Source organism: Dendrobates tinctorius, unplaced genomic scaffold (assembly GCF_039654945.1).
Source record: "Dendrobates tinctorius isolate UK_male_01 unplaced genomic scaffold, ASM3965494v1 ptg000097l, whole genome shotgun sequence".
Taxonomy (NCBI): domain Eukaryota; kingdom Metazoa; phylum Chordata; class Amphibia; order Anura; family Dendrobatidae; genus Dendrobates; species Dendrobates tinctorius.
Genome location: NW_027361765.1, coordinates 16654760 through 16668028, shown reverse-complemented (window position 1 = coordinate 16668028; position 13269 = coordinate 16654760). Strand labels below are relative to the sequence as shown.

General features: G+C 42.7%; 1 protein-coding gene across 7 annotated transcripts in view; it reads left to right on the top strand.

Moving 5' to 3' along the window:
- Positions 1-13269, top strand: part of TJP1 (tight junction protein 1) — a 613045-nt gene that overhangs the window by 206558 nt on the left and 393218 nt on the right. The window lies entirely within an intron of this gene.

Genomic DNA, 13269 nt, shown 5'->3' with positions numbered 1-13269 from the left:
GCCAATGGAAATTACCTCTGCTAATGACTTGTACACCTGCCCTTTGTAATGTGCCAGTTAGTCATATATTGCCATCATATTCCGCATTGCTTTACAGACATCATCACTGTCCCCATTGGGACTCAGTATCTGAATTCTTTATCAGTATGTCTTGGGAGTGTGGGATCTATAGAACTAGTCACAATTTTTTGCAGCAAATCTTGTATCAATTCATCCTATGAGGATTGTTTTAACCATCCAATCCCTTATGTCTTATACCAGCTCAGCTGCAGATTCTTGCTTGTAGACTGCTAGAACACATTGTTAGGTGTGATTAGTTGTACTCATCATTCACTATCATATCCCTTCATAGACATTTTTTTAGGTAAGTTCTCAATCTAAAAATCTTTGCATTTTTCCTTAATTCCATCCTTGACCTTCTCTTCTGCCATGACTGTCATTTGTCATATTGGTAGGCTAAAGACGCGATCGTATACAAAATTGTTGAGTTTCATCCAGAAAGCCTGGATGGGTTTTTTTTTTTTTTTTTTTTTTTTTGTCACTTCCCATCCATATGCAATTCATATGCCATCAGTGTTTTCTTTTTTTTTTTTTTTTTACAGCAGCAGGATGTTATACGGTGGCTCTGTATGGCATCTGATTTTTTTTTCTATGTCCCCCCTTTAGGGTATGTGCACACGCTGCGGATAGGGGTGCGGATTTGGCCGCACTGATTTTGTAAAATCCGCAGGTAAATCTGTAGGTCAAAAGACCGGCGGTTTTACCTGCGGATTAGCCTGCGGTTTTTCATCTCCACAATGGAGAAGATGGCAAACCGCAGCGGAATCCGCAGAAAGAATTGACATGTCAATTCTTTCTGCGGTTTAGAAACCGCAGGAAAACAGCGTGGAAAAATCCGCACCATCTGCACTGCGGTTTTTAATATCCATAGGATATTATGGTACTGTACACCGCAGCATAAACTGCTGCGGATCCGCAGCGGCCAGATCCGCTGCGGAACCGCAGCAGAATCCGCAGCATGTGCACACACCCTTAGACTTGAATTGAGGAGTCTTATTTGACATACGGAAGAAATAATTGCATGCTGCGATTTTATCTTCACATGCAGATTCGGTGAACCTACCCGTAAGGTGATCTGACTAAGGGACGGTTTGGCCCTTCTCCTTGGTACTGTTTCTATGCTGTAATCTCATGTGCCTGAGATAGTAACATAGTTTTGAAGGCTAAAGGAAGACCTTATGTCCATCTAGTTCAGCCTATGTTTAGTGCAGCTGTTCTGCATTGTTGATCCTGGGCAAGGCAAAAAACCCACAGAGTAGAAGCCAATTTTCTCCATAGGGAAAAAAATTCCTTCCCCTAAGCTGGGTCAACAATCTACCTATAATATTCTGTTATTCGTAACCTTCTATACTGTTACTCACAAGAAAAGCATCCATTCCTTTCTTAAATTCCTTTCCACTCCTGTGTCTCCATTCAATGTCAGCAAGCAGTTAATCCTGAATGCTATCTATGTGTTTTCAACTCTGCAAGCTTATATCTGGTAACCAGCTTTTCCAATCTCTGCTCTGAATCCACTCCTGTGTCTCCATTCAATGTCAGCAAGCAGTTAATCCTGAATGCTATCTATGTGTTTTCAACTCTGCAAGCTTATATCTGGTATATAGTTATTTCAACTTACTCTGCTTGTCCCCTTATGTTGTGAGGTCAAGAAACTTTTCAAAGTGCTTTATGATCCATGTAGTGCTGGACATGTGTTTATTTGACCACAACATTTTATTGGGTCCTGGTGTCTCAATTTAGTGTGATTGATTAACGAGAAGAGAGAGCCAAAAAAAAACAAAAAAACTTAGCCTTAACCTCCTATATATTCAGACATAGCTAGGGGGAGCATTTATGCACATGTTATCGAAGTACATGTATCAAAGTACTTCTGGCAGTTATAACATGGAAGTTAGACAGGGCAGGAGACAGGTAAGACATTTATATACATCTACTCCCTGTACATTAGGAGTACAACAAATATATACCATATGCATTTGTGTAATTTATATCCTGGCCGCTGCATTCACACACATCCACCGCCCTGGCATTAACTCTCCACACTCCATCCATATTGGCCCCTCGCTCCTTTCCTCTCCTATGTATAGCACTCATGCTCTTTTCTCATTGTTAAATTGCACAGATCCAGCCAGTCCCACCATTCAACACCAGAGACGCTCTCACAAATCACTTAACCATCTGCTCACTCTTTCTATCCTCCTTCTCCTAGTTGCAGGAGACATTGCTCCCAACCCTGGTCCCCCATGTTATAGAAAGTCAAACCCCCCCACTGCTACACTCAGAAACCCCTCTAATCTTATTAATATTCCCTGCATGCCATCTGTCTCTCTTAATTGTGCACTTTGGAATTCTCGCTCAGTGTGTAACAAACTCTCCTTCATTCATGACTTCTTCCTTTCTAATTCTCTTAACCTTCTGGCTCTTACTGAAACCTGGATCCAGCAGTCAGATACTACCGCTGCTGCTGCTCTTTCATACGGGGGGCTACACTTCTCTCATACCCCAAGATCAGACAATAGAGCTGGTGGAGGCGTTGGTCTGCTCCTATCACCAAAATGTACCTTTCAGGTTATCCCTCAACTACCCTCACTTGTCTTCCCTTCTTTTGAGGTCCATGCCGTCAGACTCTACACCCCCTTCTCCATGCGAGTGGCGGTGGTATATCGTCCTCCCGGCCCCTCCCATCAGTTCCTGGATCATTTTGCCACTTGGCTTCCACATTTTCTCTCCTGTGACATCCCTACCCTCATCATGGGAGATTTCAACATCCCCATTGCTCTTCCCCTCTCCCCATCTGCTACTCACCTTTTATCTCTAACCTCCTCATTTGGCCTTTCGCAGCTTACTAATTCTCCAACGCATGAAGACGGAAACTCCCTCGACTTGGTCTTCTCTCGGCTTTGTGCAGTGGATGATTTTGCAAACTCCCCTCTCCCGCTCTCTGACCACAATCTTCTTTCATTCTCTATAAAGAACTGCCAGGCTGCTCAGGTCACCCCCACTGTCCAGACTTGTAGAAACACACAGGCCATTAACACCCAGAAACTTCTTAAGAACTTGCAGTCTTCATTGGCCCCTATCTCCTCCCTCTCATGTCCTGATTCTGCTTTGAAGCATTACAATGAAACACTTCAAACTGCCCTGGATGAATTTTCACCCCCTATAAATAGAACACCACAACGCAGACGGCGACAACCCTGGCACACGGTGCAAACACGTTTCCTGCAGCGGTGCTCCAGGTGCGCCGAACGTCTGTGGAGAAAATCCAATCTACACGAAGATTTCATCCATTTTAAGTTTATGCTTAGAACATACAACACTGCCCTTCACCTCTCCAAACAAACCTATTTCAACACCCTCATCATCTCACTGTCCAATAACCCGAAACGTCTCTTTGACACTTTTCATTCTCTACTCAATCCAAGAGTACAGGCCCCAACCACTGAGCTCCGAGCTGACGATCTGGCCAATTACTTCAAAGAAAAAATTGACCAGATCCGACAGGAAATTATCTCCAAATCCCCTCATACCATGCACTGTCCTCCCTCCCCCACTGCATCTAACTCACTCTCTGATTTTGAACCAGTCACAGAAGAAGAAGTAAGCAGGCTCCTTGCATCTTCTCGCCCAACTACTTGCACCAGTGACCCATTTCCGTCACATCTCCTCCAGTCCCTTTCCCCTGCTGTCACCCCTCACCTAACTAAAATATTTAACCTCTCTCTCTCTTCTGGTATTTTTCCCTCCTCATTTAAGCATGCCATCATACATCCACTACTTAAAAAACCATCCCTCGACCAAAATTGTGCCGCTAACTATAGACCTGTCTCTAATCTTCCCTTCATCTCTAAACTCCTGGAACGCCTGGTCCACTCCCGTCTTATCCGCTATCTCTCAGAAAACTCTGTTCTCGACCCTCTCCAATCCGGTTTCCGCTCTTTACACTCCACTGAAACTGCCCTCACTAAAGTCTCTAATGATCTGCTAACAGCTAAATCAAATGGTCATTACTCCATGCTAATTCTCTTGGATCTCTCTGCAGCATTCGACACTGTGGATCATCAGCTCCTCCTCACTATGCTCCGTTCCATTGGCCTCAAGGACACCGTTCTCTCCTGGTTCTCCTCCTATCTCTCCGACCGCTCCTTTACTGTTTCTTTTGCCGGTTCCTCCTCCTCTCACCTTCCTCTTACTGTTGGGGTTCCTCAAGGATCGGTTCTAGGCCCCCTCCTCTTCTCCTTGTACACTGCCCCTATTGGTCAAACAATCAGTAGATTTGGTTTCCAGTACCATCTCTATGCTGATGACACCCAATTATACGCTTCTTCTCCTGACATCACGCCAGCCTTTCTAGAAAACACTGGCGATTGTCTAAACGCTGTGTCTAATATCATGTCCTCACTATATCTGAAACTGAACCTGTCAAAGACTGAACTCCTTGTGTTTCCTCCCGCTACTAATGTACCTACACCCGACATTGCCATTTCCGTCTGTGGTTCCACTATTACTCCCCAGCAACATGCCCGCTGTCTTGGGGTCATACTTGATTCCGAGCTTTCCTTTGCCCCCCACATTCGATCACTGGCTCGCTCTTGTCATCTGCATCTCAAAAACATTTCTAGAATTCGACCTTTTCTTACTTTTGACTCTGCAAAAACTCTTACTGTTTCTCTTATTCATTCTCGTCTCGACTATTGTAACTCTCTTCTAATCGGTCTCCCTCTTACAAAACTCTCCCCTCTCCAATCTGTCTTGAATGCTGCAGCCAGGATCATATTCCTCACCAATCATTACACCGATGCCTCTACCTTGTGCCAGACATTACAATGGCTACCCATCCACTCCAGAATTCAGTATAAACTTATTACCCTCACCCACAAAGCCCTCCATGGCTCAGCACCACCCTACATCTCCTCCCTTGTTTCAGTATACCACCCTACCTGCGCCCTCCGTTCTGCTGATGACCTGAGGTTAGTATCCTCAATAGTCAGAACCTCCCACTCCCGTCTCCAAGACTTTACACGTGCCGCGCCAATTCTTTGGAATGCACTTCCCAGGTCAATACGATTAGTCCCCACAATTTTAAGCGTGTCCTGAAAACGCATTTATTCAGACTGGCCTATCGCCTCAACACATTAACCTAACCTATCCCTGTGTGGCAGAGCCAAAAATTTTACCATAACCAGGTTCCCAGCATCATGTTCCCACATGCTTTATGCATCCATTAGCCCTCTGTGTCTGTACTGTTACACACTTAACATTATGGCTGGTCCATACAATCAGGGCAACTGTTACCACCCACCTTTCGTGTCTACCTCTTTCCTCATAGACTGTAAGCTTGCGAGCAGGGCCCTCACTCCTCTTGGTATTTGTTATAATCTACTGTATGTGATTATTGTTATGCTGTAATGTCTATTGTCTGTACAAATCCCCTCTGAAATGTAAAGTGCTGCGGAATATGTCGGCGCTATAAAAATAAAATATTATTATTAAATAAATTCAGTGAGTTGGCCATCACCACTTCCTCAGGAAGAGAATTCCAGAGCCTCACTGCTCTTACCGTGAAGAACCCTCTTCTATGATGGTGCAGAAAAAGTCTTTCCTCCAAACGAAGAGAATGCCCCCTTGTTCTTGTCACAGTCCTTGGTACAAACAGTTCATTGGAGAGATCTCTGTATTGCCCTCTGATATACTTGTACATATATATTAGGTCTCCCCTAAGTCTTCTTATTGACTAAGATGCCTAAGTCTTTTTCCATGTCTGATTTCCCCAGCAGTTTCCCATTTAGTAAGTAATTGTAGCATCTGTTTCTCCTTCCCATGTGCATAACCTTACGCTTATGTTAAACCTCATTTGCCATTTTTCAGCCTAATTCTCCAATTTACTCAAATCTGTCTGTAGTTACAAACTGTCCTCCTTTATGTTAACTACCTTACATAGTTTTGTATCATCTGCAAATACTGATATTTTACTGTGTAAGCCATCCACTAGATCATTAATAAATATATTAAATAGTAGGGGGCCCAATACAGAACCCTGTGGTACCCCACTAGTAACCCTGGCCCAATCTGAGTATGCACCATTAACCCCTTCCTGACATCAGACATTAATAACCACTCTTTGTTTTCTATCACTAAGCCAGCTACCTACCCATCTACACATATTTTCCCCTAGCCCAAGCTTTCTCATCTTACTTACCAATCTTTTATGTGGGACAGTGTCAAATGCTTTAGAGAAGTCGAGATAAATTACATCCAATTATTCTCCTTGGTCCATTTGAGAGCTTACATCCTCATAGAAGCTGATCAGGTTAGTTTGACAGGAGCGACCCTTCATAAATCCATGTTGATATGGAGTTAAACATTTATTAACATTGAGATATTCCATAATGGTATCCCTTAGAAACCCTTCAAAAATTTTACCCACAACAGATGTTAAGCTTACCGACCTGTAGTTTCCAGGTTCCCTTTTACACCCCTTTTTGAATATTGGTACCACATTTGCTTGCCGCCGATCAAAAGGAACAGACCCTGTTTCTATAGAGTCTTTAAATATAAGGAATAGAGGCCTGTCTATCACATTACTTAACTCCCTTAATACCCGAGGGTGAATGCCATCAGGGCCTGGTGATTTGTCAATTTTCATCTTACTAAGGCGGTTCTGCACTTCTTCCCGGGTTAGGCAGGTAATACTTAATGGGGAGTTTACATTATCACTCTGCATTTCCCCTGGCAAATCATTTTCCTGAGTGAACACTGTTGAGAAAAAAGTATTTAAAACATTTGCTTTTCCCACATCGCTCTCTATGATTTCACCCTCATTGTTCTTTAAAGGGCCGACACCATCAATTTTAATCATTTTGCTGTTTATATAATTAAAGAATAGTTTGGGGTTTGTTTTACTTTCCTTAGCAATGAGTCTCTCAGTTTCCACTTTTGCTAAATGTATTTGTTTTTTACACATTTTATTTTTTTCTCTATAACTTTTTAATGCTTCTTCATTGCCTTCTTGTTTTAGCTTCTTAAATGCCTTGTTCTTGTTATTTATTGCCCTTTTTACATCCTTATTTAGCCACATTGGTGTTCTCCTGTTCCTAGCCCTTTTATTTCTGTACGGTATGGCTAGCTCGCAGTGGGTGTGTAAAACTGACTTAAATTTCCCATTTATTTTCTGTGCTCCTATTTTTGAGGACATTGTCCCAATCAATTCGGCGAAGGTCCTCTCTAAGCTGATCAAACTTTGCTTTCCTGAAATTCAGCGTTTTCGTAACCCCCTTCCAGGGCTCCTTACTGAAGGACAAGTGGAATTGTATTACATTGTGGTCACTGATCCCTAGGTGCCCATCGACTCGTTCTTCTGTTATTCTATCTGGCCTGTTGCTTAAAATTTAAGTCCAGAAGGGCTGTCCCTCTAGTTGGGCCCTGCACAAGTTGTGACAGATAATTATCCTTGGTTTCCTTTCTGAGATACGCAGATTTCAGTTTCCCAGTCTATGTCGGGGTAGTTGAAGTCCCCCATAATAATCACCTCATTGTGATTTGCTGCTTTGTCTGTTTGTTTCAGGAATACATTTTCAGTGGTTTCTGTTATATTTGGTGGCTTATAACAAACCCCTATGAGGATTTTATTACTTTTCCCTCCTTGTATCTCCACCCATAGATACCGGGGTCACATGAGAGTTGATTTTCTCATGGGATAGAATCATGCTGATTGTGCAAATGACACTCCAATCAAACTCTGATCCATGTTTGATCAGTGTCAGCTTGTTGTGATCCGATTCTCTCACATGAAAGAATTGTATCACAGGTATGGAGAAGATGGAGTGTGTCATTTCTCCTTCTTCTCCATTGTCTGAGTGCACAGATTACTTCCAAGTGCAGTCTGATGTTTTACACGCACCCATAGACTTGAATGGGTGCCTGTGATCTGATCGGAGGCACTCGCATCAAGCTGCAATTTTTTTCTCATTCCGAAGCGGTCAGCGTTGCCCCATAGCATAACATTGGACCAAATGCTATCCCATAAAACATTGCATAGCACCTTTCTGATGTATACACTCGTGTGAGAGAGCCATAAGGCTAGTTTCACACTAGCATATGGAGGAGCTGCGGAGGGATGCGGACTTCCATGAAGCTCCACCCACTGTCACGCCTCCTCCGTTCAGCTCCGCCTACATCAGCACGTTTCCTGCATACCCTATCTTTAGCCATGGGGTACACAGGCCATGCCGATGTATGCGGATGCCTCCGCATGCGTGGTTTTGACGGTGCGGCGACCGCAACAAAATCCAACACGTTGCATTCGGGTACGCAGGCCGCATGCCGATGGAGGAGGTGCGGCACTGGGCGGAGCTTCACGGGGGAAGTCCACATCTCTCTGCAGCTCCACCATACGCTAGTGTGAAACTAGCCTTAGAAGGACATTACTGGGGAATCAAACAGAGCTTGTAGCTTCTATCCTGACTTTTCTAGTTAATGTGAATTTAATCTTAACAAATCAAGTAGAAAAGTGCAACATTTTGCAGAAGGAAAGCTAATATACAATATGCACGTTTGTGTTCCACATGCACCATGAGCTTTTATATTATGACCAATTTTTATGAATCGGTGATCTGTAACTCTGTGATTTGAAAGCCGCATTCTCTGCTAATAATACTTGTTACATCGGAATAATGTCCCACTAAAATATAATTGTAGTATTCAAAAAGTTCCCCATAAAAAGATCATCTCCAAAATAACACATAGTGTTTAGTCTTAGTAAAAAAAAAAACTGTCTGAAGCACAGGTCACCTAAATGATCACGGCTGAATCACATGAGCAAGATTCCTGCAATCAACTGCCGGAACTACAAAGAAGGGCTCAATTTGTTTCAGATGAGTGGCAGTGTGGTATTTGGGTTCAGCTCAGAGATAGTTAATTTCATTGCCAATGAAATGATGAAAAATGTCATATCTAGGAGAGTAAGGCTGTGTGCCCACAATGAGTTTTCAATGCTGTGTATTTTTGCTGCATTAAAAACGCAGCATCTTACAGTCCCGGCAAAGTGGAGGGGATTTATAGAGATCTCATGCCATAAACTGACCTGTGGTGTGTATTTCATATCCGTAACAAGACAATTTCTCTTGCGGGTCCACTGAGTTTTCTCATTTTTCAGACCCATTTATTATCATGAGACTAGAAAACATATAGAAAGAACACCGTGAGCACAACTCAAGATGGTGCTAAGGTTAGGTTCCCAAACCGTTGAAGCAACAAATATGAACCTAGCACTGAGCTTGTCAGTATATAGGAGAGGGGCAAACGTGCCTCAAGATGCGGGATGGCCGGTGGACACCGCATCTTGAGGCACGTTTGCCCCTCTCCTATATACTGACAAGCTCATTACCTTAGTGAGATCATTCTCCTCAATGCCTAAAGCACCATCGTCCTTTCTAATAGATGCCTATAAGCGCTACACAATCTATATACCACACGTAACTGAAGAAGGTCACATTGACCGAAACGTCTTGTCCTGCGGATTTACATTGTGGTTTTCTCTACAAAATCCGCAGACCCAAAAAACTACGTGTGTACATAGCCTAAGGCTTCTTATGAAATCATCCTCAGGCCTCATTCAGACGGCCGTTTTTTAGTTAGGCCAGGTTCACATAGCGCATAGCGTTGACGGACTGCATTAATGCTACTGTCATATTGTGATGGCGTTTACTGATCACGCTAGCGCAGCTTCTCTACCTGCGCTAGCTGTGACGGACCCCTGAACGCTGCAGACCACGTCCAAGGGTCCGTCACAGAATGACGGCACATGTCCTAAACGTCATGCGTTAGCGATGCGCTCGGTAATGGGAGTGAATGGCAGCGTTAATGGATGCGTTACATCGCGTTACTGCCCTGGTGTAACGCTATCCGTTAAACGGACCTGCCAAATGCTATGTGAACCCAGCCTTACAAGTGCTATGCACATTTTTCATGAATGGCACTCGTACCTATGATACATGCCCATTTTTCTCCTAGGAACAAGTGGTCCATGCAAAATCACGGAGACATGTCTAAAATTGATCCGAGTGTACGATCAAAATCAGCAATGCAAGTCTATAGGTCAGGGAAAAAATTGGACTGCATTCGGATGCCATCCTTTGGGCTCTCTGTTTTGCAGTGACTGGTAGGGGAAGGTGGAGAAACTATTCTCATCAGTGAAAAAAACTGATGACACTGTCATGAAAATCTGACGAAATTCCAAAATCACTGACGAAACTAGGTCCATTTTTCTCGTACGTCACTGATGTCTGAGGCTACGTTCCTATGACGAGCTTTTGGCGTTACAGATTTTCTGCACCATTTCTGCCCTCATTAAGTAAAATAGGTTACTTGCATTTTTTGACAATACGCAGCGCAAGAAAATCACCAAAATCTAATTGTGGGAACATAGCCTAAATGAAGCCATAGGCCTCATACAGACATCCATGATTTTTCATCCATGTTTTTGATCTGATTTTCAACAATGTCTGGTCAGTGTTTTATCAGTGCTGAAAAAAAGAAACCTATAAATGATAAAGCTTCTAATTTACATGGCAATGGTAGTCTCTAACAGCAGATGGACTGCGCACTAATGCCATCCGTGTGCTGTCCATGATTTTCATACACCCATAGACTTGTGTGGATAATTTTGATCCTGGACTCCAATCAAAAACAGACATGTGGCTGTGATTTTTTTTTTTTTTTTTTTTTTTTTTTTTTTTTTTATCGTGGGGCATAGACCACAAAAAATACGGACATGTGAATAGCACCACGGCCTCTAATGGATGCATGTTTTAGCTGACAACATCACTTATGATTTTGTCAGATAAAACACCTTGTAGCTGCCTGGCAATTACTAGTAAAATAGTTATTTTAAAGACTAATGAATTAAAATGACAATTCTAATTTACCATACATACGGTAGATTAGATTGTTTGATATGCGTGTACAATCTAATCTATTTATGGCAAATTAAGATTGTCATTTTAATTAATTACTCTGTAAAATAACTTTTCATGTAGTACAATAAAATGTAACTTTTATTTACCTGCTAGTGATGGGTCATTTCAAGTGGGTCTTTGTCCCCCAGATTACCCCGAATGGGAGATGCTGGGGTCACGTTCATTGCTCTGCTCCTATCTTAAACCTTATCTGTTTCCTCACCCACCCAGGGAGGTGTGAGGCTGAAGTGTATAGTGTTAAGGCCCGTGTTAAGGCCCCGTCTCACATAGCGAGATCGTTAGCAAGATCGCTGTTGCGTCACAGATTTTGTGACGCAACAGCGACCTCGCCAGCGATCTCGCTACACATAGCGGCGACCGGGCCTACGCTACGATCTCGCTGATCTTGCTCGAATGTCCTGGGCCATTTTTTGATCGCTGGTGTCCCGCTGGCCAGCATGCATTTTTGTGTTTGATGCCGACGAGCGACCTCGTTGGCGACTCAGAAGTCAGGGACGCAGGTGGGAGTCGTCAGAATAGCTGTGACAAGGTCCCAACGACCGCTGAGGTCGTTATACGGATCGCCGGATCGTTGCTGCGTTGTTGAGATCTGTCTGTTTGACAGCTTACTAGTGACCTTTTAGCGACGCACAAGCGATCCTTACCAGGCCGTATCATTGTCGGGATCGCTGGTGCGTCGCGTAGTGTAACGGTACCCTTACACTAACCAGATAAACAAGTGTAGACAGACAGGGATGAAAGAAAATTAGATACTCACAAAACAACAGAGTGGAACACAGTTGAGGGATAGGTAGGAGAAACCAAATAGGAGAGAATGAGGATAAGCAATGCAAACCAACTCCAAGCAGAAATCTCCTGAACAACTCTGCAACCGCCTACTCCAAACACTGGATTTCTCCTTCATCACCTAACCAGGAAGTAGAACTACCACTGGCAATTCCCAAGTGCCATTGGTGAGCATATGCATATGCACCAGATGGGAGTGGCCAACACAGAAAATCCTAGACAACTCAGAATGGAGAGCTCCAGGAGAGCAACTGAACTGATTAACCCTTGCAATGACAGAGCAAGGAAAACCTTCATTGTTTAATAGGATGGGGAAGCAGTTCTAACCAGTGCAGGAGTTTGTGTAACCAGACACCGCAATCTTCTAGCCCCTCTGTCCATTTGTGTTTTTTTAAAACTATATTAAATCATGGCATGAGCGCAGTGGCTCAATAGCATACCTAAGCCCAGCTTGTGGAGGAGATGGAGGGTAATAGACACTTTGCGCTTTGAGTTATATAGGAGAGCAGAAGGGGAGTGTGCGCTAATGTAGGGAGAAGCGAAGAGAATAACCGGATAGTTAAGATTAAGTGCTGTGTCGTCAGAGTAGCAATTGATGAATCAGTCAAAAACAAGGTGTAAATGGAATAAGGAATCGACTCAAGTTTTAAAATTATTTTTGGGTTCTAATTTCAGTGGAAACCGTGATTTTTTTTTTTTTTTTTTTTTTTTTTTTATACTTTTCATCTGCATTTTTTATGGGTACGAGCTAACCTTGTTCCGCTAAGCCATTTTCCCTTTGACCAACCTGCTTTGTAACTGGAATTTCATGATGTTTTAGACTAAAATTTGAAAATTTGCTCTTATAAAACGCTGATGGAGGGATCATCTCAGCTATCAGTATAAAGAAAAAAAAGCCACCTCTTGCAAAGCTATAATTTTGTAGAGTTTGTACTTTTCATTATGCGCCATTTTACAGAAATGTTATATGAAACATAATTTCCTGCAGCTGATGGTCCTTATCTCTTCAGGAATTATATATTTTGGGTATCATAAGCTCTGGAGTATTTGAATGTGGCTATTGTGTGTTAGACAGATTTATAAGTAGAGATGAGTCACATGGATTATCAAACATTTTCTGGAAGAACGGCTTTAATCAGTGATTGATGGCAGTATCCATCACTGCTGAGACCTGATTTAGTCACGGAGATGAATGCTCTCATTCAGAGATGGCGGGCAGGTCAGGATGTGTCATTGGTCTCTGCATTAAATTTATAATCGAATTACGGTGTTTTCTAATTACGGGGTTGATCACAGGGAAACATTAAAAAAAAACATTTAAAGCGAGTCTTGAGGACAAAGGTTGGAATTAGTCTTAATATATTAAACTGTAAAAATCATAAATGGAAATACATATGTTACATATTCCTGCTGTTATGCAATAAAACATTCTGAAATTAATATGTAC